We start from the raw sequence: 25765 nt of genomic DNA on the forward strand, positions 1-25765 counted from the left end.
TTTAAAAAATCAGAAACATGCAGCTTTAAAGTCTATGAATGTCTGGGTGCCAGTAGCTCACACTGGTAGTTCTAACTATTCAGGAGGCTGAGACTTGCCCCAGGAAAGTCTGTGAGATTCTTTTTTTTTTTTTGTGAAAATACTGTACAAAGGAATTACAATTACATGGGCAAGTCTGTGAGATTCTTATCTCCAATTAACTATCAAAAAATTAGGAAGTGTAACTGTGTCTCAAGTGGTAGATTACTAGTCTTGGGCACAAATGCTCAGGGACAGTGCCCAATCCCCAGGACCAGCACATACACACACACACACACACACACACACACACACACACACACACACACACACACACTCCTACAAAAGACTCTGGGTAGTAGTAGGTCATGCCTGTACTCCTAGCTACTTAGGAGACTGAGATAGAGCATGATTCAAGATTGCCTTGGGAAAAAAATTCATAAGACCCTTTCTCCACCAATTGCTGGATGCAGTGGGCGACCTGTCATACTAGCTACATGGGAAGCATAAATAGGCAGACAGTGGTTCAGACATGTGCCTGAAGTGAAACCATATCTCAAATTTAATTTGGGCAAAAAGGGATGAAGGCCTAGCTCATGGGTCAACTGCCACAGCCTACCAATTGCAAATCCCTGAGTTCAAACCCCAATACCAACACACACACACACACACACACACACACACACACACACACACACACACACACACACACACAATCTATAGGGGTAAAAATGTAGAAGAAATATGCTCGAGGAAAAAAAATGTTCATTTTAGATCAGTTTGAAACCAAAGCATTGGTGAACAATGATGAAAGAAATGACATTGATCAACAAGCATTGAACTTATAAACTGATTTGTTGGATGGTAATTCCTTTGCACAACTACTTAAAGATAGTTAAAAATAAAAAGTAAACATAAGAATAAATAAATACAATTATGGCCCCAAGAATTAAGAATTACAATTCAAACTTTCTTTAGGTACTAGCAGATCCATTGCCCCTTATAGCATACAAAGTAATAGTATACATCAAAATATCCCACCAGAGCAAAGTTCTTTCTGACACATGTGGAAATCTCAGTGGCTGAGAATTTCTTTTTTTTTTATTGTGAAAATACTGTACAGAGGGGTCACAATTACATGGGCAAGATAATGAGTACATTTCTATCAAGCATTGTAGCCTCCTCCTTTGTTTCCCCTTCCCATCCCTTCCCATTCTCCCCCCCCCCCCGCCCCTCCACCCAATCCTCTCCACTCCCCTTCCCCCCCACCAAAGTTGTAAAGTTCCTTTTCGACATAAGGACTTGTACATCTTATTTGCAATGGGTCCACCTGAATCCCTATTTAAACGATTTGTTTTTCCCCTTCCCTAACATACATAGCAACATAGAAATAATCTTATAAATGTGTTAGAAACAATCGCATGAAAGAAAAAAAACATTTGAGTACATATCTTAGGGTTCATTTCCCTAACATCACCTTATCTGACCTTTTCTGCTTGACTCAGACATATACTAGTTATTGCAAATAAGGGAAACCATGGGACCTATGTTTCTTTGGGCCTGGCTTACTTCACTTAATATAATTTTTTCCAAGCCTTTCCATTTCCTAACAAATGGGGCACTGTCATTTGGCTGAGAATTTCTATGGAAGGTGGAATTACTTCTTTTGACAACCCTATTATCACAGTATTTACAGTGTCAATACTTTGAACTTTTTTAAAATTTTATTTTATATTGAACTTCTCTAAATCAACCCATTTTCTAGCAGATGTTCTCTAACCTTATAAGGATTTGTAACTCTTTCAAAAGTATTCTGTTCTCTACAGCATTGTTTTTCAAACTCCACTATATACAGCTCAGAAATACAACTCTAGAGGCTCAGAATGTCAATGATAAACAGTGCGACAATTTTTTGTTGTCTCCAAAGCAAATATAATAACAGATATTGAAAGCTCATGGTGAAACTCAATCATAATGTGATTATCCTCTTCATATAGTTTGCAGTTTCTTTATTATCTTATTTTGTGTTGACAAAATAAAATTTTTTTCTTATTTTTTGTTCCTGTCACTGATCATGGCTGTGTTCATTTGGTGTTCTAATTTACCAGTGTGTCCAATTATTGTTAGCCAATAAATGAAAGACAATGTTAGACTATAGAAGATGATTTCACCAAAAATAGATCCTTGTGGAGAATTATGTCTATGTGTCCCAATCTTCTTTTTGTATTTTATCATCACAGAGATTAATACATTGACCTTGAGTTCATCTAGAGTGCTGTTAACTGAATAAATAGATCAAAATATCTGTAAAAACTTGCTCCTCAGCCAATTCTTCATGGATTGAGCTAACAAATATCGGTTGAGTATCTCTTATACACAAAACAATATGAATAGATACTTGATGAATGTGAATATGCACAAAATAGCACATATTCACAAAAAAACTCATTTGAATGATAAAGTTCTACAATAAGAAATGAAAAAAATGCTTTCAAACACCTTTCAGATACTGCTTGGTAAATTTTTTATCTTTGGGACAAATAACTGTGTAATTATAAAGTTAATGCTTGATAAGACCTTTCCAGAGAAAATTTTAGTTATATTAAATACAACCCCAGAAATTTCCTCTTCAGCTTGTATAATTTGAATCTCATATTAAGGCAGATCAAAAGCAGCTAGCACTCTACATCATTTAGGGCAATTACTGTCAGCATCATACTATTGAAAAATGTTGTTTTATAATGACAGATACTGTGAGACTATTAATATTCCATGCTCTCATGCTGAAGAAGCTATCTTATTCAGAAATATCTATTAACAAAGACTTATACACATACTCAGTACAATGGAATCTAGGGCTTATAATCTGTCCTTCATGCACCTATGAGTCTTCCAAAATTTTTTCTGTATCCATGTGTCAGTGGTTCAGTCTTTAATACTAGCTACTTAGAAAGCTTAGTTAATGGAGGACCCTTAGGCAGAAAAATATATGAGACTGTCTCCAAAATAATTGCACAAAATTGATTGGTAGAGTCCCAATATACAAAGCAAGCAAGAGTGAGGCCCTGACTTCAAATCTAGTACTGTCAAAAAAAAAAGGTGTTCTCTAAATTATAAATAAGTTGAAGTCCATCAGCAAATATGTATCAGTCTTCATTACTAAAGCTAGAGACAACACAAAAATATGTCCCTGCTCTCAAGAATCCTGCAACTACAGAGATATTGATGTCACTCAAAAAATAAAATAAAGGTGGTGTACAATGTTAAGAGAACTTTTGCCTTCATCCCAATGTCTTTTTCTACCTCATCCTGCCTTTAAATGAAGAAAGATTATAAGAAAGATTATAATTGACTATAATTGACATGGGATTTTTACTAGTTTTTTTTTCTACCATGAGAAGGGCTGGACCAACCTGGACAGCTGTTGTTCATTCCCTGAGGCCATAGTTACTTCCTTCCTGTCTCCATGTGGTAAATAAACTTCTCAGATCCAGTTCTACAGCCATGATCTCCTGAATGGATATGAACAGGACTGCAATCAAGAAGAGAAGATGATTATCAACTACTGATTTTGGGGCATTTTATTTAAATTGTCTGTATATAATATCTTTTATATGTTGCCACAAAGGAAAGAAGAATGATTATACATTTACTCAAATGCCATCTTGAACTTCTAGTGTAATTGACCACAAAGTAAAACTATTTGTATTTATCGGAGTTCTCCTAAAGTTAGTTTTTGCATTTCCCTTTGACTTTAGTTGGAAAATGTATGTGATTTTTCACACACTACTCTTTTAAGTAGTATTTGTATGTATCTATCTTTATTCTATGTAATGTAAGAGTAAATGAAAAGAAACATAACATGAAGGAATTCTAATATGACTAAGGTTGTTAATTAACTTACCTCTCTCATTCTACCTCTTGATTATGGACACTTCTAGTAAACTGTAAAGTCAGTACTTAACCCAATGACTGATGCTCAACCCAACGACCAATCCTATTGGGTTAATCATAAGCCCTTACTGAGCTGAGCATCCCTGGAGCATGTTGTAATCCCAGTACTCAGGAGATTGAGGCAAGCAGATCTCAAGTTTTAGGTGATTCTAGACTATATAGAAAAACTCTGTCTCAAAGAAAAGTACTTGTTGAATAAAAGAGTGAATATCTAACCAAGATTTTCAGAACAATAGTCAGGATACTGCTCAGTGCACATTGCCTAGGTGAGTACCAGTCTTTCGGGGTATATTAAAGTAAGAAGTAATCATTGAAATGAATGGTCTGCAGCTATGATGCTGCTTTTCACCCAGAGATGGAAGATGGTTTTACTGGCCCACAGAATTTTTCTGTCTTAGAGTAACCTGTATGATAAAGGTGACCTGAATATACATCCCAAAAACACTCAACTCGATGCATAATGATAATATCAATTATTATTTAAAAGTTAGAACAACATTAAACACTAGTGATTTACACTTTACTAGTTGATCATTGATAATAAGTATTTATTCAATTGTTATGTTATTATGTAATAACTTAATAAAATAGTATTTTATTTTCACATAGTTTAATGCAACTTAAATGTTTTAGAATTATTAAAGCAATTTCCTACATAACTTGTCACTCACTCACTGAAATTACTTTGAATTTTAGGAATGTTACCATTTTTATTGTTATATTTTTTAAATAGAATTCCTGTGAGGGGAGTAAGGTAGGTAGAGATAGAACAAACGAAATATATTTAGAAGGATCTTAGTCTACGTTCCTTAGAAAATAGTTATTCCTCAGCCTTGCTTTGTACTTCTTTCAATTGGCAGTTTCTAAACAAACTGTTGATTATTTTGTAGAATGTCTTTTGAATTTAGATAGACGATAAATGATAGATAGATAGATGATAGCAAGATAATGAACGTATCTACCACATCAGAATCACATTGATCAAATTTTAGCCTATAATTAAAAAAATCAGCTTCTAATTTCTACTCATATCCAGACTTCCAAACCATATCTATTCATAGATAAAAGAAAGTAGTTGTGTTTGGATGTCTAAAAATGTACATTTATTCAACAATTATTATCACAAATATATTTCAGAGTAATTAAAGAGCATTGAAAATAGGCCTAAACTCACAGACCACAATGTATAAGGTCATTATTGATGGGCCATGTTCCAGTAGGACTATTAATGCTAGTGTCAAAGAAGAAAGAATCTGCTTCTATCAATTTTCTTAAAGCTTTGCTTTAACATGCCTCTAGATTTGTAGAAAAGTTTCTGGCATGCATACTACCATTCACTACCTCAACTTACCAAATAGTTTGAATCCTATTTTGTTTTAGCACTTTGTGAGGATGGTGTGTGTGCACATGCACATGCATGCAGGAAGATTGTACATGTATGTGGTATGTGCTTACATATACATATATGTATGCATCTCTCCTCGAAGATCCATTGGATACGTGGAATGAGTGTAGTTGTTCAGACCTTTCAACCTGATTTTTCCCAGGCACATTAAGCATTGTTTGGGTTTTTTGTCATTTTAATACATTTTTATTGTAAAAATAAGTACAGAGGGATTACAGTTACATGAGCAAGGTAATGAGTACATTTCCTATCAAGCATTGTTACCTCCTCCTTTGTTTTTCCCCTACCATCCCTTCCCTCCCACCTCCACAACTACACTCCCCTCACCTAAACTGTAAAGTTCCTTTTTCAACACAGTGTCTTGTGCATCTCATTGTTACAATGGGTCAACCTGTATCTCTATTTAAGCATTTTGTTTTTTCCCTTCCCTTCCCCAAATTACAGAAGTGTATATACAAGATGCAGGGCACCAGAATCAAATACAATGAAAACGGATTATACAGTGAGGGAGGAACATACAAAGAAACAAAAAAATCACATGGTACATTATAAATACATTAGAAACAATAGCAAGCAAGAAAAAAAAACAGTTGTGTCCCTATCTTGGGGTTAATTTTGCTTAACATCATCTTATCTGGTCATATGTACATAGCTTTTGACCTTTTCTGCTTGTCCCAGACCTATACTTATTGCAAATAAGGAAAACCATGGGACTTATGTTTCTTTGGGCCTGGCTTACTTGGAAAAAAATTATATTAAACATTGGTTTTCCCTTCACACATTAAACTCCACTGATATGGAAGCAGCGATAAGGACTCCCCTGCTAGTTGCTTCATGCCTGTCTGACTTGGATCAGACTTGTACCACTGCCTAGAACATCTTTCTCACCACTACTATAATCACTGCTTTTAAGTTGCTGTTTAAAGATGAAGTCTCACAGTACTTTTTGCCCTTACTGGCTTTGAACTACAGTCCTCTAGATCTCAGCCTGCTAAATAGCTAGACCTACAAGGATGAACCACTGGGCAAATGGCTGAACATATTTTTGCTTGCTAAAATCAAAGAATGTATTTTAAAATACATATCATATTAAAACATCTCTTTAAGCTTGAAAATTATTTTTAATGCTTTCTTGTGGCATGTAAACAAGCTATTCTAAAATCATTGCTGTTGGAAATATACTACCTAGGTGAGTTCAAGACAATCCTATATTACTAGGAGCTTACACACACACACACAGACACACACACACACACACACACACACACACACACTAGAGAGAGAGATGCAGAGACACAGAGAGACAGACACAGACACAGACACAGAGACACAAACAGAAACAAACAGAAACACATGAGTATAAATGATTTACCTTTAACAATATGTTAGTTGCTCATTGTAATATGTATTCAATTTTTTCATGAACTCTTCTAAAAGGTATAATTTATATAAGGAGGTAAACTGAAGGACAGATGGTTGTTTTCCATCTTAAATGTATTTCTGAGCTAAAATTTGATTCGACCTTTGTAATTTCTGACATTTGGTAGTAAATTTCTCAGTAGTATATCCATTTTTAAAGCTCTTATCAACAAGAGGATGTTTGGTTTTTTTTTTTTTTGCTGAGCTCTTATCAACAACAAGATGTTTGTATTTTTGGATGAATATAAACCATATCTCTATGTATTCTTGAGGGAATTTCCTCTTAAAAAAATCTCATTTTTCACTTCCTTGTATGACTATCTACCCTTGAAATACTACAAAAATTTCAGTAATTGTAATATGTCTTTAAAAAGATCTATCCACTAAAATGGCTGCTTCCCTCAAACTCAAAAAGAATTGTAGTGTGGGTAGCCTCACTTTTCTACCAACCATGCACTCAAGGATTGAATCTGACAGATTTCTTAGAAATATCTTTGCTTTTGTATGTCATGGTAATGGCTCAAAACAGGCTAAATGCCTCAGACCTTTCTAAACATGTAGCAGATTCCATCTTCTTTTCATTTTGTGAGCTGCTGTTGACATTGAGATTTTCTGCATCCTTACAGCCCTTCTCTGCGAGAAGGATTGGCTGTTTTCATCTAGAAAAAAAATGTGCCTAGAACATCCTCTGGTGGCGACAGTTGGAATGAACATTTTCCACACAAGTAAAGCTTCTCATCCAGACCCATTCCCCAGAACCAACATATCCCACTGACCGACACATCCCAGAAAACACACAGAAACAAAGATAGAGACCCCAGCATTCCCAGCCACATAGGTATTTCTGCTGCAAGAATTCAGGTTCTCAGCCCAGGTCTCTTTTTTTCATACTGCAAGTATAAATCTAGAAGTGCAAAGGAAAAACGCTTTACAAATTTGCTTTTAAAAAAAAAACTCAAATTTTCATAGGATATGCTTGGCATATTTCCACAAAGATAAGCCAACATTCAGTGCACTGCTTTGTAGTTTCTTTAAATCTGTTTCACTGTGACCGTTTGAGGTTCAGAAACCACACCATGGTATTTCCTCTCTTGATGATTGTGCTTTGCTTCAAAACTGCTAACTACACAGGAAAGTCCTCCATCCACCCTTTACCCCCTTTTTTTGGTACTTGTTGTTTCCAGCATTAAATTGTGAAACCACTAAGCAATCACTATCTGTCTGGGATGGGAAGGCTGAAGTGTCAATGATGAATTAATTACGCTTCTGTGGCAAATCAAAACCTGTGAATTTGGTGTGAAGTTGTATTCATTTCTGCCAGTGACAAGAGCTGTTGCGAACAGCATGCCTCCTGACGCAGGCCCCATATTCTCTGTGTTTTATTACACATTGCAGAATGAATTAGATCTAATGAGGCTGGCTTCTGCTGCTAATTTCTTTAATGATTTTGGTTAATGTACAGTTTAAAGGAGGCAGCACATGACTATCTGTTGAATGTTATGCTAATGACAATATTTTGTAGATCACCTTGTTTCCAGAGTTTTCAGAAGCCAAAAGAATGACAACTTTGTAAATGTTGGCTTTATATTCTTTAAATTGCAAAGAAAATAAATATGGGCATGTTTTTTGGATTTATGGATTAGTACATTAAAATTAAGACAATAATTGCTTGAAAGTAATACTTTAACAAAGGTGGGAATATTCTTTGCTTGGGGAAATAGATAAATGACACCATTTGTCAGAGAGCACAACCCTCCTTACTACTTAGAATTTTATTGTGAGGTGAGCTCTTCAGTTGCAAGAAAAAGAAGGTAAACTCTGTGTGTGTGTGCGTGTGTGTGTGTGTGCGTGCGTGTGTGTGTGTGTGTGTGTGTGTGTGTGTGTGTGTGTGTGTGTGTGTGTGTGTGTGTGTGTGTGTGTGTGTGTGTAGAAAATCTCTCGAACCAGTTCAGGATGGAAGACTGAAAAAATGCAACTTGGAAAAGTCAAGAAATAATTGTTCCCCAGAGTTTCTTTCCCTAACTCACCTTTCTACACCTAAGATGGTAATAATACCAAAGTCTCATGAAGTGGTTCCTGGGGTCCTAGGGCTTCCCTCACAGCAGAGCAGCTTCCTAAGTTTCTCTCCCACCCAGTAGAAGTAAACCTGGACACATGAGAAGAAGTATGTCTCTAAAGAGAAACTGGGTGAAAGGCTGAAAAAAAGCTGTGGTAGAATCATTGTACATGCTAGCTTATGTGAGGCTCTGGGTTCAATCCAAAGCACCAGGGGTGGGGAGGGAGAGAGAGCAACAGCTAAAGAGAGAGAGACAGAGACAGAGAAACAGAGTCAGAGAGACAAAGACAGACAGAGAGACAGAAACAGAGAGACAGAGAAACAGAGACAGAGACAGAGACAGACAGAGACAGAGACAGACAGAGACAGACAGAGAGAAATTCCCCCATCATCCCCAAACAATGAGTGCCTGATTGCTAGGCAGGTGTTGTACCGCTTGCCACTTGAACCACACCCAAGCTCCTTCTTGCCTTTCAGATATGGTCTTACATTTTTTCCCAGGCCAGCCAACATCAGCAATCCTTCTATTGATACTTCCTATGCAGCTGTGGTATTATTAGGCATATTCCCAATGCCCAGCAGGTAAACAAAATTTACAACTGAAGCTTGCTTTATAATTCAGGTGTCAGGCAGAAATGAGTAGAACAACAATACTATTTCTGTGGTTTATTGAACACTGTCAAGCCAATAGTCATGTTTGATCCATGGACTTGATGACTTAATCACTAACCAAGTAATTATTCAAGGAAGGATATAAATCTACAGAGTAACAAGGCCTACTGTCCCTCTCAAAAGAGATGGACTTCAGATCTGTGCACTCTGCCTCCCTCACACCTGTAATCCTATCTACTTTTAAGGCAGAGATCTTTGTAGGATCTTTGTAAAAAGTTAACAAAACCCTATCTCAAGAAATAAGCTAGATGTGAGACACCAGGTAAAAAGTAAGTAAAGCAAAAAAGAAAGTCTGGGGCATAGCCAATGGGTAGAGCACTTGTCTAACAATTGTGAGATCCCGAGTTCAAATCCCTGTTATTCCGATAAAAGCTTCTGTCTAGCAAGTATAAGGTCCTGAGTTCAAATCCTAGTACAGCCCATTAAAATTGACATTTGTGGGATGATTGCTATCTACCAGAATTAATAGCTCAAGCTTGTAATCCTATCTATTCAAGAGACTGAGAGCTGAGGGCTGAACTTCAAAGCCAGTCCAGGCAGGAAAGTCTATGAAATTTATCTCCAATTAACCACCAAAAAGCCAAAAGTGGAACAGTGTCTCAAGTGGTAGAGCAAGCATAGCCACAGCCAAATCTAGTGACTAACAACATAAAAGAATTAGTGAGAAAAGGATGCACCATCCACACCAATACAAAGACCAAGGGCCGTCACCAGAGCTGACACAGCTCTGCTGTTAGGACCTGGCTTTCAATACATCCCCATGTAACCTGAAGAATTGTGCACATCTGAGCTTAACATAGGCAGTTCCTCGATTTTGTAATGAAAATGCATTATAGTTACAAAGTCATAATTACCATGTGTGATGACACCTTCAAAAGGGAGGAACCTACAAGATGGTGTTCTTATCTTGTCATCATAAGCAGTTCTGTGGTCCAGAGTAGCAAGGTCAGAAAAGAAAACACAACCACAAAATCTCTTCGGATTTGTTCTCCCTGTCCCTCCTTGCAAAAGACAGGAAAAGAATTTGTAATTGATTAGGGGAAAAGATTTCTTCATTTTTTTCCTAAGTAGTTAAAATTAGAAAGGAAAAACAATACTTATTGCTGATTATAACTAGGATTGGACAAATTTAGTATCTTTAACATGTTTACTTGTATTACTTTATTTAAATATTATTACCTAAATAACCACTAATGGTAGTTATAAGGGCCAGTAAGTATTTAGTTCAAATGCTGACTAATAATTCCTATGTCTACCTCAGTGGAAAATGTTCTTTGAGATTGGAAAGAAAACACTGTATAACTACAAAACAAACTAATGGGGAGGTTTGTCTTTGTATATGCTCAGGTGGAAAATGTTGAGATATAATCGGGAAAATGGCTTATTAATTTTTAGCAAGCAGAAACTATGCTTCTTGTTTCCAGTACCATTTATCACAATTTGCCTTTAGGACTCATAATAACAAATAGATGGCCAAGGTTATACTTTATTTCAACTTAATTAACCAATAGTTCAAATCATGAACTATATGTGTGTCCCAAATCTAAATAAATGCTATAAAGAAGTAGAGGCAAAGTTACCTGATCTTGTCCCCAAGGAGTTTACAACCTACTAATACAGAGAGAAAGAGAGAGAGACAGACAGACAGACAGACAGAAAGAGCACAAAGGACAACACAGGCAGTAACCACAAAATGTTAAAAAAATAAAGAAAAGACAATCTATATGGAATGTGACCATCTTAACCACATGGAACAGTTTCCTGAAGCTTCCTGAAGCTGTTCCATGTGGTTAAGATGATCACATTCCATGTAGAACTGAGAGTTTCATGTTTATTAGGCAGGTACTTTATCACATAAGTCATATCTACATCCTTTCTCCTCTTTATTTTCTCTGTAGTTATTTTTGAGACAGAACTCTTGCTTTATTACCTGGCCATCCTGGAACCATGATCTCAGGCTCCTGTGAAGCTGGGATGACAGATGCCATGTGCCAAACTATTAGTTGAGATATGATCTTGTGAATTTTTTGCCCAGGGTGACCTGGAATGACAACCTTCCTTACCTTCTTCTTCTGAGTAGAATAACTAGGATTTTAAGTGTGAACAATTGGGGTCTGGCCTAAGAGGACCTTTTCAATTGAGAACTTCATGAATTTGCTACAATCTTCCTTAGATATGAATAAAATATTACTTTTTATTCCAATAGACCTCAAACTTCAGCTAGGTATATATATTTAGAGAGAGAGAGAGAGAGAAAGAGAGAGAGAGAGAGAGAGAGAGAGAGAGAGAGAGAGAGAGAGAGAGAGAGAGGCATATGTCATGGCAGCACCAATTCAATTTTTTTTTTGTCCGTTGTGGGACCTGAACTATGGGCCTGGCCACTGTCCCTCAGCTCTTCAGCTCAAAGCTAGTGCTCTACCACTTGAGACACAGTGCCACTTCCAGCTTTATCTGCTTATGTGGTGCTGAGGAATCGAACCCAGGGCTTCATGCATGCAAGGCAAGCACTCTATCACTGAACCACTTTCCCAGCCCACAAATTCAATTTTAATATGTATTTAAGGTGACAATAAGAACTATCTCAAAAGCAGATCTTTCAGTCCATATAAGGCCTAAAATGTCATTTGACATATCACAGGACAGACATGTATGCCACCTTATTGTATAAAGAAAGTTATCAGGTTTATATGACATTTATTTTCTCTTAGTTAACCAGGGCTGCTTTTATTCAATTTGATTGTAGAAATCTGAACAGACTATAAAAGCAAATTTCTAGAATTAATGACCAAAAACATTACCACTAAATGAAGTACAAGCATTAATTTCAATTAAAGAATGTCATAATATTTAGTTTACATATCATAGCTTAAATCTGATCAATGGCATAATTTATACTGAAGAGAAATTGGAATAATTCAACATACTGTATTTAATGCTGTTCATTAGAAGTAATTGTACATTTATATTAGTATAAATACAATATATACTGCATTTTTAAATTTTTATCTCCTATGATGTTACATATTATTACTATTAAAAAAAAAACAAAATCCTTACTCCTATTTTATCAAATAGCCTCAGAGAAAGTTTAACTAGTTTAAGTCCCCTGGGAAAAATTCATCTTTCATAAATAAACTCGTAAAGAGCAAAAACCTTCATAAATATTTAACATGTATTTACTCAAGATTCTTAAATAAACTTAGTTACCTACATTATGATTTTTCTTTTTATGCCAATCAGTGCTTGTTACAGTATCATTCAATTTGTCCCAAAGAAAAATAAAAACCAGTCAACTGATTGCAGATTCACCTCACACTTTCTACTTCCAACATGCCTTCTTTGGGTGACAAACAAGGTTAACATTATCATGACTCATGATTAAAATATGTACCCACTAGAGTTTGGAACTGCAATGGCCCCCAAGGACCATGTGTTAAGGTCTTGGCCCACAGCTTGGTGCTGTTAGCAGGTGGTAAAATCTTCAGAAAGTAAGGCCTAGTGGAAGGTCTTAGGTCATAGAGCAGAGGTACCACTGAGGACAATTGTAGTACCCCAGTCTCATCATTGATCACTTTTATGTTAGCCATGAGGTAAGCACGCTTGATCTACATGAATTTCTTTCATAAGGTAGTATATCACCACAGAACCAGAAGAAAGAGGCCAACCAAGTACTGAAATGTACAAAATTATGAGCCAAAATAAGCCATTTCTCTTTTACAGTTGCCTCAAGTGTCTTGTCACAAGAACAGAAAATTGATTAACACCACCCTCTTAAAATGACAGGGTAATAATAGTACTTCAGTGCTATGATTTTCTTCCTCACATTTCAAGCCCAGTCAAGCCACAGGAAAAACAGAAGACAAATACAAACTGCCCAAAAGTGGGATTGCTGGGTCTTAGGGAAGCTCTATGTGGAGTCTTTTGAGGATAACCTCCATACTGCTTTCCAAAGTGGTTGAACAAGTTTCCATTCCCACCAACAATGCAGTAAAGTTCCCTTCTGTCCACATCCCCTCCAGCATCTGTTGCTATTAGAGTTCTTGATTATAGCCATTCTAACTGGGGTGAGGTGGAATCTCAATGTTGTCTTGATTTGCATTTCTTGGAAAAAAATTATACTAAGTAAAGTAAGGCAGGCCCAAAGAAACATAGGTCCCATGGTTTCCCTTATTTGCAATAACTACTACAAATCTAGGACAAGCAGAAAAAGTCAAAAGCTATGTACATATCACCATAAAATGATGTTAAGTGAAATGAACCCCAAGAGAGGGACACAACTGGTTTTTTTTTCCTTCTTGCTATTGTTTTTAACATACTTACAATGCGCTATGTGATTCTCTTGTTTCTTTTGTATGTTCTTCCCCCCCCAGTATAACCCCTGTTTTCACTGTATCTGATTCTGGTGCCCTGCATCTTGTATATACATTTTTAAAACTTGGGGAGGGGAAGTGATATAACAAAATGTTTAAATAAGGATACAGGTTGACCCATGTAACAGTGAGATGTACAAGACACTATGTTGAAAATGAACTTTACAATTTCATGGTGGGGAGAGGGAGGAGTTGGGGAGGTGGGGAGGAAAGGGATGGTAGGGAGAAAAAAAGGAGGAAGTAACAATGCTCAATAGGAAATGTATTCATTACCCTACTCGTGTAACTGTAACCCCTCTGTACAGTATTTTTACAATAAAAATACATATGAAAAAATACAAACTGAGGTTTATTCTAGAGATCATCTACCAGTGCTCCTTAAAACTGTCAAGGTCACTAACAACATGAAAAATCAGCACTGGAGCTTGTACCTAAAGATGCTTCCAGAAGAAAAATTCTGGTTAGACCTAGACTAATAAGTCATTAATTTGGAAGAAAGTTTGCAGCTGTAAGCTAGAAGACTTGCTGTGTGACAAATTGCATAAGTCTTCACAGTTATTTTCTGTTCAACTGATATTGAAAATTTAAATGCACAACTGCTTTTGTGCCCTTTCATACAATTTGCTAAAGGCCTAATATATACTGGATAGTTTCTTAGGTGCTGTGTTGAATAGAAAGTTAACTATTCTGTAATCAACTGAAGCAGAAGCATGTTAGATCTTTCAGTCATTCCAGTAGTTTCATGGAATTTTGCCTTTATTTTTTTTTGGCTCCCAAATCCCCAGTGTCTTATTCATAAATGATAGAGTCTAAAGTCTGTCAGAATTTTATCTCAATCGCGTGGCAACTAGACCAGTGATGTGAAATACAACAGCATCAAAACAACATCAAAGAAAAGGAGGGGAGAAAGTTGACTCTGCTAAACTTTTGACCTGCAGAACACTGAATGACTCCCCTAGTATGTCAAGATTTAGTTGTAGCATGGTGCTACATAGTAGTAAGAGTTTCTAGCTATTAGCACCAGCATACAAACTTAGAATGACCTTGATGTTGGAATTGTTAAAAACCAATTTCAAATCACCAATTATGATAATGCACAAAGAAAAGTAAGATGATGATAATGAATAAAAAAGATAAGGGATCTCAGGAGAGAATTAAAACTGTGAAGAACTGGAGTATCAGAACTCAAAGACTTATTCAATTAGCTAAATAAGAGGAAAAAACAATAAAATTATGGTTTTTTTCCTCAATCTAAAAATGAGAACAATTTGTTGTTAATGAAGAGAGCTCCTGAACAGGTGAGACAACTTGAAAAAGTTCAAAACTTGAGTAAGAAGGGTCTGACAAGGAGAAGAGAAAAAGGAGGAACAGGAAGAAGACGACAAGGAGGCAAAAAGAAGACAAACAAGAATAAGAACAAGAAAAAGTAATAGTGGCAGAAAACCTAACAACATCAACAAACTGCAAGCAGTATAAATGTAAAGAAATAGATCATTTGAGCACCAGTGGTTTATTCCTGTAAACTCATAAAAAATCACAGTTTAAAACCACCTCAGCCAGAAAAGGAGGAAAGGAAGGGGAGAAGAAAAAATTAGAGAAAGGGAGTTTAGAAGGAGGGAGGGAGGGAGGGAGGGAGGCAAGGAGGAAGAGAAGGAGGGAGTGAAGGAGGAAGGCAGGAAGGAAGGAAGGGAGGGAGGAAGGAAGGAAGGAAAGAAGAGAGGAAGGAAGAAAGGAAGGAAGGAAGGAGGAAGGAAAGAAGGAAGAAAGGAAGGAAGGAAGGAGCTGAAAACAAGTTTAATCATACAAAAATTAAATTGGTTGTTCATTAAATAAATATTCCAATTAAAAGGCAGATAAGGCCTAATAGTATAGTTAAGTAGTACAGCACTTGTCTGGCATATGTAAGGACCAGTATTTAAACTCAGACCCACAAAAAGAAGAAATTATCAATAAATACTAAATCAACTATTGGTTATATACAGAAAATTCACACGACTATCACAAGTGTGCTATAGTGACCATAACAAATTAAAAGGGTCTCAAAGGATATAGCTAGCAAGATCAGTAGAAAGCCCACAAATTGGTAGAAGAGCTTCACTAAACATACAATAGAAAAGGGTTTCGTATCTAAAATATACTTGGAACTCAAAAAATTAAATCCCAAAAACAAATCCTCAAAGAAACAAGAGCCCAATTAATAAGTGGGCTAAAGACTTAAAGAGAAACTTCTCTAAAGAGGAAATAAGAATGGCCAATAGACAGATGAAGAAATGTTAAACTTCTCTAGCCATAAAAGAAATGCAAATCAAAACAATATTAAGATTCCACTTCACCCCAGTTAGAATGGCTATAATCAAGAAACCTAGTAACAACAGATGCTGGATGTGGCCAAAGGGAACCCTACTGCACTGTTGGTGGGAGTGTAAACTTGTTCAACCATTTTGGAAAGCAGTATGGAAGTTCCTCAAAAGACTCCACATAGAGCTGCCCTATGACCCAGCAATCCCACTTCTGGGCAGTTACCCAAAATGACCACAAACAAAGCCACACTAAAGCTACCAGCACAATTACATTTATTGCAGCATTATTTACCATAGCTAGGATATGGAACTAACTCAGATGCCCCTCAGTAGATGAGTGGATCAATAAAATGTGATAGATATAGATAGCTATAGATATATAATGGAATTCTATGCTTCCATCAGAAAGAATGACACTGGCCCATTGGTAAGGAAATGGAAAGACTTGGAAAAAATCATATTAAGTGAAGTAAGCTAGACCCAAAGAAACATAGGTTCCATGGTCTCCCTTATTTGTAATAATTAGTATACAGCTAGGATAATCTTATCAGATGAGCAGAATAGCTCAATAGCTATGTACATATGACCATATAAAATGATGCTAAATGAAATGAACTCCAAGACAATGACACAAGAGGTTTTACTTTGTTGTTGTTCTCAGTGATTGTTTTCTTTTGTGTTTTTATCCCATTGTCACTGCATTCGATTTTTGTCCCCTGGGTATTGTATACATGTTTATCTGAACTAGGGGGGGAAGGGGAACAACAAAATAGTGAGACAAAGGACAAAGGGGAAATTTATGCAACAGCAATACTCACAAGACTATATGTTGGAAATGATTTGTGCAACTTCGGGAGGGGATTGAGGAGGAGGGAAAGAGGGAGAAAAATGAGAGAAGGGGTAACAAGTTAGACAAGAAATGGTAATCGCCACCTTACTTATGTAAGGTACATCACCTTGACAATAAAATTTTTAAAAAAGAAATGAATTACAATAAAAATTTAAAATAAATAAAAAAGACCTCAAGAGAATGATAATTATCAAAGATCCAGAAGATCTTTTAGAATAATAAAAGGAACAACTCATCAGAAATACTTACTAATCATAAATGTATATGTACATAATAACCAAGCCTCAAAAATGTAATTACAAATAAAAATAAAAATAAAATGATACCATTACCAAAATGTTTGTAATGTATCAAAAAAGATTATGCACAGACAGCCAATAAGCATGAAAAGATGATTAACAGATTACCCTGGCGGAGAAACTACTGATCAGACTTGAAATTAGAATGTAGACCATATTCCAGGCTGGGAAGGTGGCTCAGTGGTAAAGTGCTTGCCTTGCATGCATGAGACCCTGGGTTCGATTCCTCAACACTACATAAGCAGAAAAAGCCAGAAGTGGTGCTGTGGCTCAAGTGGTAGAGCGCTAGCCCTGAGCTGAAGAGCTGAGAGGCAGTGCCCAGACCCAGAGTTCAGGCCCCACGACCAGCAAAAAAAAGAAAGAAAGAAAGAAACAAAAAACCCTGTAAGATATATTCCAATATGTGAGACCTTAAGAATCATACTTAAGGTCTTTGCTTGCAGGAAGCAGGGTTCTCAATGATGCAATAGGGTGAAGTGGAGACTCAGATGACCAGAACAAGAGCAGTCAGAACTGGGAGTAGAATAGGTTTCTGAAGATTCTTCTTGAGGAAGACAAAAATTATCAAGTTCTTGAGATAAAACTAGAGTTTTGGAAAACTGATGAAGAATCTGAGTAGGGGAATTAGTAATATACATATATATATATATGTAGAAAAATATTCAAGCAAAATAAAAGGTAATTGTTCTCTCTAGGTGTATTTTGGGGCCTTCAAAGGCAGAACTTGCCACTGCATAGGATGGAACAATGTAGTAGAAGGTTCCACTCACCCTTGGCTTTGACATATTTGCAGTACTGCAAACACTAAATACCAGCATGACTAAAAGGACAATGAAACTAGTAAGAGAATGGGAAGGGAGACTGGGTAAAGTAATAAGAGCTAAATCTCTATATTTTAAAGGAAGTAATAAACAGGAATTGCTATAAAAATTTTGTTAAAGCTCCAACATCTAGCTAGACATAAAAATATATCTGAAATTAAAGAAAAATGTCAGTGACTTCATAGGTAGGTGAGAAAGTATGAACCTAAGAGAGTCTTCTTCGAAGTAAAAATGGCCAATAGACACATGAAAAAATGTTCAACATAAAGGCAATGCAAATTCATATAAGAGATTCCACCTCATCCCAGTTAGAATAGCCATTATCAAGAAAATGAACAAATGCTATTGAAGATTTGGCCAAAAGGGAACTCTACTACACTGTTGGTGGAAACGCAAACTTGTTCAACCACTCTGGGAAGCTGTACAGAGGTTCCTCAAAAAAAATTAAACATAGAGCTACCCTGTGTTCTAGCAATGCCACTCCTAGATATTTATCCCACAGTTTACAAACCAGATTACAGTAAAGCCACCAGAATAAACATTCACTGAAGCACTATTCACCATAGTCAAGGTTTGGAATCATCCCAGATGCCCTCAATGAACAAATTGATCAAGAAAATGTGATATATACAAAAAATGGAATTTTACTCATCCATTAGAAAAAATAATATTGTACCATTGGTAAAGAAACATAAAGATCTGGAAAAAAAATTTGTTGAGTGAAATAAGGCCAGAGGGACACAGATTGTATATTTTCCCCCATATGTGGAAGCTAGAATTAGGTTATAAACTAGTAAGTGAATATATTAGGTGGTATGCAAGTATATACAAATCTATAACTGGAATATGGTAGACTGAAGAGAGAACTCAAATTGTGTTCTTCCTTAGAAAGGCAAAGTCAAAGTTCAGCAAAATATACACTAGGAGCTGGGTGCTGGTGGCTCATGCCTGTAATCCTCACTACTCAGGAGACGGAGATGTAAGGATTACAGTTTGAAGCCAGCCCAGGCAGGAAAGTCTGTAAACTCTGATCTCCAATTAAATCATAGAAAAAGGCAAAAGTGGTGAGACTTAAGTGATAGAGTGCTAGCCTTGAGCAAAAGTTGCTCAGGAAAAGCACCCAGGCCCAGAATTAAAGCATTAGGAACAGAAAAAAAAGCGGGGGCGGGGAGGGGAAAGTGTCATAAGGAAAGTAGGGAGAGGAGCAATGAATGAAGAGGAGAAGTAAATAGGCAAGAATACAGTGGAGAATTTAATGTACAAAACTAAGAAAAGTGAAGGAAGGGGTATGTTGGAAGGGATGGTGGGAATTTGAAAGTAGTGACATTGATCAAGATGCACTGTATTTATAAATTATTTTGTTTAATGACAACTTCTTTGTATAACTACTTAAAAATATTTTTGAAATAATACCTTAAATGTTAAAAAAATAATAGAAATGATGTAGCAGACTATTATTATAAGGGGCCAAATAAGTGACCTGAAAATAATTAACCCATTAAAAGTTATAAGTTTCTGTTTTTTTTGTTTTTTTTTTTAAAATTTTATTTTATTTTATTTGAGAACATACTATACAGAGGGGCTACAATTACATGGGCAGTATAATGCATACATTTCTTACCAAGCATTGCAGCCTCCTCCTTTGTTTACCCTTCAACTCCCTTCCCAGCCTCCCCCCTCCCCCCACCCAATTATACCCCCCTCCCCCCCCACACCGACATTGTAAAGCTGGTTTTGACATGACATTTTGTACTTCTCATTGTTGCAACAGGTCCACCTGAATCCTTAAACGACTTGTTTGTCCCCATCTCCTCCACATGTTATACTGACATCAAATATAGTGAAAGCGGGGGTTACACTGTGGGGGAGGGACATACAAAGCAACAAAGAAATAATCTTATAAATGTGTTAGAAACACATGCATGAAAGAAATGAAAACATTAAAATACATATTTAAGGGTTCATTTTCCTAACATCACATTATCTGACCTTTTCCGCCTGACTCATACCTATACTATATATTGCAAATAAGGGAAACCATGGGACCTATGCTTCTTTGGGCCTGGCTTACTTCACTTAATATAATTTTTTCCAAACCTTTCCATTTCCTAACAAATGGGGAAATGTCATTCTTTCTGATGGAGGCGTGGAATTCCATTGTGTATATATACCACATTTTCTTGATCCATTCATCTACTGAGGGGCATCTGGGTTGGTTCCATATCTTAGCTATGGTAAATAATGCTGCAATAAACATAGTTGTGCTGGTAGCTTTAGTGTGGTCTTGTTTGGATACATTTGGGTAAATGCCCAAAAGTGGGATTGCTGGATCATAGGGGAGATCTATGTGAAGTCTTTTGAGGAACCTCCATACTGCTTTCCAAAGTGGTTGAACAAGTTTACATTCCCACCAACAATGAAGTAAGGTTCCTTTCTGTCCACATCCCCTCCAGCATCTGTTGTTATTAGAGTTCTTGATTTTTGCTGTTCTAACTGGAGTGAGGTGATATCTCAATGTTGTTTTGATTTGCATTTCTTTTATGGCTAGGGATGTTGAACATTTCTTCATCTGTCTATTGGCCATCCTTCTTTCTTCTTCAGAGAAGCTTCTCTTTAAGTCTTTTGCCCACTTATTTATTGGGCAGTTGTTTCTTTGAGGATTTGTTGTTGGGTGGTTTAATTTTTTGAGTTCCAAGTATATTTTAGATATGAGACCCTTGTCCGTTGTATGGCTAGTAAAGATCTTCTCCCAATCGGTGGGCTTTCTATTGATCTTGCCAGCTATGTCATTTGCCCTGCAGAAGCTCTGCAATCTTATGCAATCCCATTTGTCCAACCTTTCTTTGATTTGTTGTGCTTCCGGGTCTCTATTCCGAAAATTTCGGCCTGAGCCAAGGAGACCTAGGGTTTCTCCTATTCCATCCTGTAATGTTTTCAGAGTGTCTGCTTTGAGTTCAAGGTCTTTGATCCATTTGGAGTTGATTCTGGTGCAGGGTGATATATAAGGATCTAGCTTTAGTTTTCTACATGTAGTTAACCAATTTTGCCAGCACCATTTACTGTCTTTCTTCCATTCTATTGTTTTAGCTCCCTTATCGAAGATTAGATGGCTATAGGTCTGTAGGTTCATTTCTGGGTTTTCAATTCTATTCCATTGGTCCTGAGGTCTGTTCTTATGCCAATACCAAGCTGTTTTGATTACTATGGCTTTATAGTAGAGTTTGAAATTTGGTATTGATATTCCTCCAGCAGTGTTCTTTCCGTTGAGGAGCGTTTTTGCTATTCGGGGTCTTTTATTGTTCCATATGAATTTTTGGATTGCCTCTTCTATTTCCTTGAAGAATGAGGGTGGAATTTTGATAGGTATCGCGTTGAATTTGTAGATAGCCTTGGGAAGTATTGCCATTTTCACGATGTTAATCTTTCCAATCCAGGAGCATGGGAGGTTTTGCCATTTTTTAAGTTCTGTGTTGATTTCCTTTTTCAAAATTTTAAAGTTTTCATCATAGAGGTCCTTCACTTCTTTGGTTAAGTTAATTCCTAGGTATTTTATTTTTTGTGGGGCTATTACAAATGGAGTTGCTTTCCTAATTTCAGCCACATTTTTCTCATTGTTGGCATATAGAAAAGCCATTGATTTTTGGGGGTTAATTTTATAACCTGCTACTTTGCCAAAGTTTTGAATCAGCTTGAGTAATTTGGGAGTGGAGTCTATGGGATTCTTTAAATACAAGATCATGTCATCTGCAAAGAGGGAGAGTTTTATTTCTTCTTTCCCTATTTGGATCCCCTTTATGTCTGCATCTTGTCTTATTGCTGTAGCTAGGCATTCTAATACTAGATTGAAGAGAAGTGGAGAGAGTGGGCATCCTTGTCTTGTTCCTGAGTTAAGAGGAAATGGCTTTAGTTTTTCACCATTGAGTATAATGCTGGCTGTAGATTTGTCATATACAGCCTTTATTGTATTGAGGAATGTTCCATGGATTCCTAATTTTTCCAGAACCTTCATCATAAAGGGGTGTTGGATCTTGTCAAATGCTTTTTCTGCATCTATTGAGATAACCATGTGGTTCTTATTCTTGCTCCTGTTGATGTGATGAATAATATTAATTGATTTGCGTATATTGAACCAGCTTTGCATCCCTGAAATGAATCCTGTTTGATCATGGTGTATGATTTTTTGGATGAATTGTTGAAGTCGATTGGCCAAAATTTTGTTGAGAAGTTTTGCATCAATGTTCATCAAAGAAATGGGTCTATAGTTCTCTTTCTTTGATGAGTCCCTGCCTGGTTTTGGGATGAGGGTTATGATGGCTTCATAGAATGTGTTCGGTAGTGAGCTTTCTCTTTCAATTTCATTGAAGAGTTGGAGGAGTATTGCTGTGAGCTCTGCTTTGAAGGCCTTGTAAAATTCCGCTGTAAAACCATCTGGTCCTGGACTTTTCTTAGCTGGGAGGTCTCTTATTGCTGTTTCTATTTCAATGCTTGATATGGGCCTATTAAGCTGGTTTAACTCATCTTGGTTTAGTTTTGGCATGTCAATATTTGCTAGGAAAAGGCCCATTTCTGTCAAGTTCTCAAACTTATTAGTATAAAGGTTTGAGAAGTATTCCCTTATAATGTTCTGAATCTTGGTTGTTTCCGTAGTGATGTTTCCATTCTCATCTCTGAGTTTATTAATTTGGGTGTGTTCTCTCCTTTTTCTGATAAGGTTTGCTAAGGGTCTGTCAATTTTGTTAAGTTTTTCGAAGAACCAACTCTTTGTTTTGTTGATTCTTTCTATAGTTTTTTTGGATTCTAATTCATTTAATTCTGATTTAATTTTGATTATTTCTTTCCGTCTATTGGATTGGGGTTTATCTTGCTGCTCTTTTTCAAGGAGGTTTAGATGTGTCATTAAATTGTTAGTTTCAGATCTCTCCAATTTGTTGATGTAGGAGCTCAGAGCTATAAACTTGCCTCTGAGTACTGCCTTTGCTGTGTCCCAGAGGAGCTGGTAATTTGTGTGTTCATTTTTGTTGAATAGCATGAACATTTGAATTTCCTTTCTAATCTCTTCCATGACCCACTCATGATTCAGCAGTGTGTTGTTCAGCCTCCATGTGATACCGGACTTTCTTTGGTGGCTTTTGGTGTTGAGTTCTAATTTTATTCCCTTGTGGTCAGAGAGAATGCAAGGTATAACTTCAATGTTTCTGAATTTAGACAAGTTTGCTTTGTGGCCTAAAATGTGGTCTATTTTAGAAAACGTTCCATGTGCTGCTGAGAAGAATGTGTATTCTGATGCTGCTGGGTGAAATGTTCGGTAAATGTCTGTTAAGTCTAGTTGATCTATGCAGCTGTTTAGATCTGCGATAAGTTTCTGAACCATAAATTGTGAACATTTTTGTATTCTCACTTTAATTACGAAAATTATTGTTCCATTTTATTATGCACGTGTGCATATGTATGTGCACATATGCACATGAATGCTGGTACTGGAGCTTCAACTCTGTGCCTTGTAATCTTTCTTAGTTTTCTCACTCAACACTGGTGCTTTATCACTTAAGCCACACCTCCATATCAGGCTTTTCAACTGGTTAATTGGAGATAAGAGTCACATGGACTTTCCTGTCTTCGGACCTGCTTCAAACTCTGATCCTCAGATCTCAGCATTCTGAATAGCTACGATTGCAGGCAGGAAACATGGGTACCAGGCTCACCATTCAATGTTTTTTAAAATAAATGAGAAGTATGCATAGGCTATCATTATATAGCAACAGTTGATATATGTAAATGAAGTCATTGAGATTTGTTACTATGGCTACTGTTTTATTAAAGAGTGACATTCAAGGAAAAATGATGAATGACAGAAGCAGAAAGATTTAATTAAAATAATTCAGCTTCTCTTACTGTCTAACTTGTTTTAGCCAGATATTAAAATGCAAATAATAATAATTTGTTCTGCATATACAGGATACTATAGCTATTCATTCATGTGATATATTATTAATCATTCACCCTCATATATATACTGATATAAATAAATGTTCGACAATGTTCCAAAACGTCACAGAAAGTCTAAGGAAGCAACAAAATTCAGAGACTTGATGAATAAATGAAACTAAGTATCCTACATGGAATCCTAGAATTGAAAAAGAACTCTAGGGAAAAATCTAATAAGGTATGAATTCAATATGAACCTTGGTAAATAATTATGTATTAGTATTGGCTCACTAGTTGTGACAACTCTATCTCAGTAATGTAGAGTATTAATATTAGGAGAAAATGTGTAAGGAGCAAGTGGGTGGAAACTCCTTGTATTGCCTCTGCAATGTTTTGTATATTGAACATTCTTACCAAATAGAATGATTATTTCAAGTTGAAATTAAACAAAGGGATAATCATGGAGAAAGTATAAATATTTAAAACCTAATAACCCAAAATGATTAGTATCTATAAAGAAGTCTAGAAATTGATTCTCAAAAGAGATAGAAACTAGGAAAGTAGATAAAACTCCAAAGCAAGCTAAAACACATATAAATATCCCATGAATATGAAATTACATTAAGCCTTATTACTGACCAATGAAACACAAAAAATGTGATCATATTTTATCCACAATGTTTACAAATATGAATTGATTACATTGCAGTAAAAATTAAAGATATATCACTGCCATACATAGAGCAAATATATCTATTGAAATACCTATAGCACAAAAATATTAAAATAAAATAAGCATGCTCAAGATGTCCTCATTCCTTCATCTCTTGCAGTTCTCCTTTGTTTATATTGATTAAGTCTCATCTTAAGCATATTAAATATTAAGTATATTTTTCTACTTGTTTGTTAGCAGAGTGATTTTTGGTGGAAATACATTATTGAAATCAAGGCCCCACACTTGTTTGTCAGAGGAATAACCTTTTTTGCACTGACTATGTTTAATATAGAGTTTCACTTGCTAACCAGGCGTATTGCTATTACTTAGATCTATCTCTTTGGGGCTTCCCATTGTAGCTAGGATGACAAGAAACACTCCACCATACCTAACTTCTTCAACTGAGACCATCTTTAGGACTTTTCTGCCCAGGTTGAACTGGAACTATGATCTTCCCAATTTCAGCCTCCCATGTGGCTAGTATGACAGGTATATGCCACTGCATCCATCCATGGATTAAGGAGAGGTCTCATGAACTTTTCTGTGAACTTCTCATTCTCAGTCTCCCAAGCAGAAGCAGTGACTTGTGATTTACAGACACTTGGCCATGAGTTTTACCTTGCTGAGTATTACATTTGGTTGATTTCCTTTAATGATCATGTGTCTTTGCTCTGTTGCTTTTATTTGCACATCATATTGTCCTTTAAGACTTAGTAGTGTTCATCTAGACTAGAGCAGATTCCATTCTAGATCAAATTTAGCTATAAAACTGACCCTTCTGAGAACTCCACAACACAAAGTTTCTTTGATCTATATAATCTACTGGTAAGAATGTCAATTATCCTAATGCTTCCTAGTGGCTTTTTGCCTAGCTTACCTTAGTTCACTCCTGAGAACAAGAATATTTTTAGCCAAAGACTCAAGAGGGATCATCTGTGATTTTAGCTCTGTGTGTGGCTTT

This window comes from Dipodomys merriami, unplaced genomic scaffold (genome assembly GCF_024711535.1).
Source record: "Dipodomys merriami isolate MVZ:Mamm:240054 unplaced genomic scaffold, mDipMer1.0.p SCAF_676, whole genome shotgun sequence".
Classification (NCBI taxonomy): domain Eukaryota; kingdom Metazoa; phylum Chordata; class Mammalia; order Rodentia; family Heteromyidae; genus Dipodomys; species Dipodomys merriami.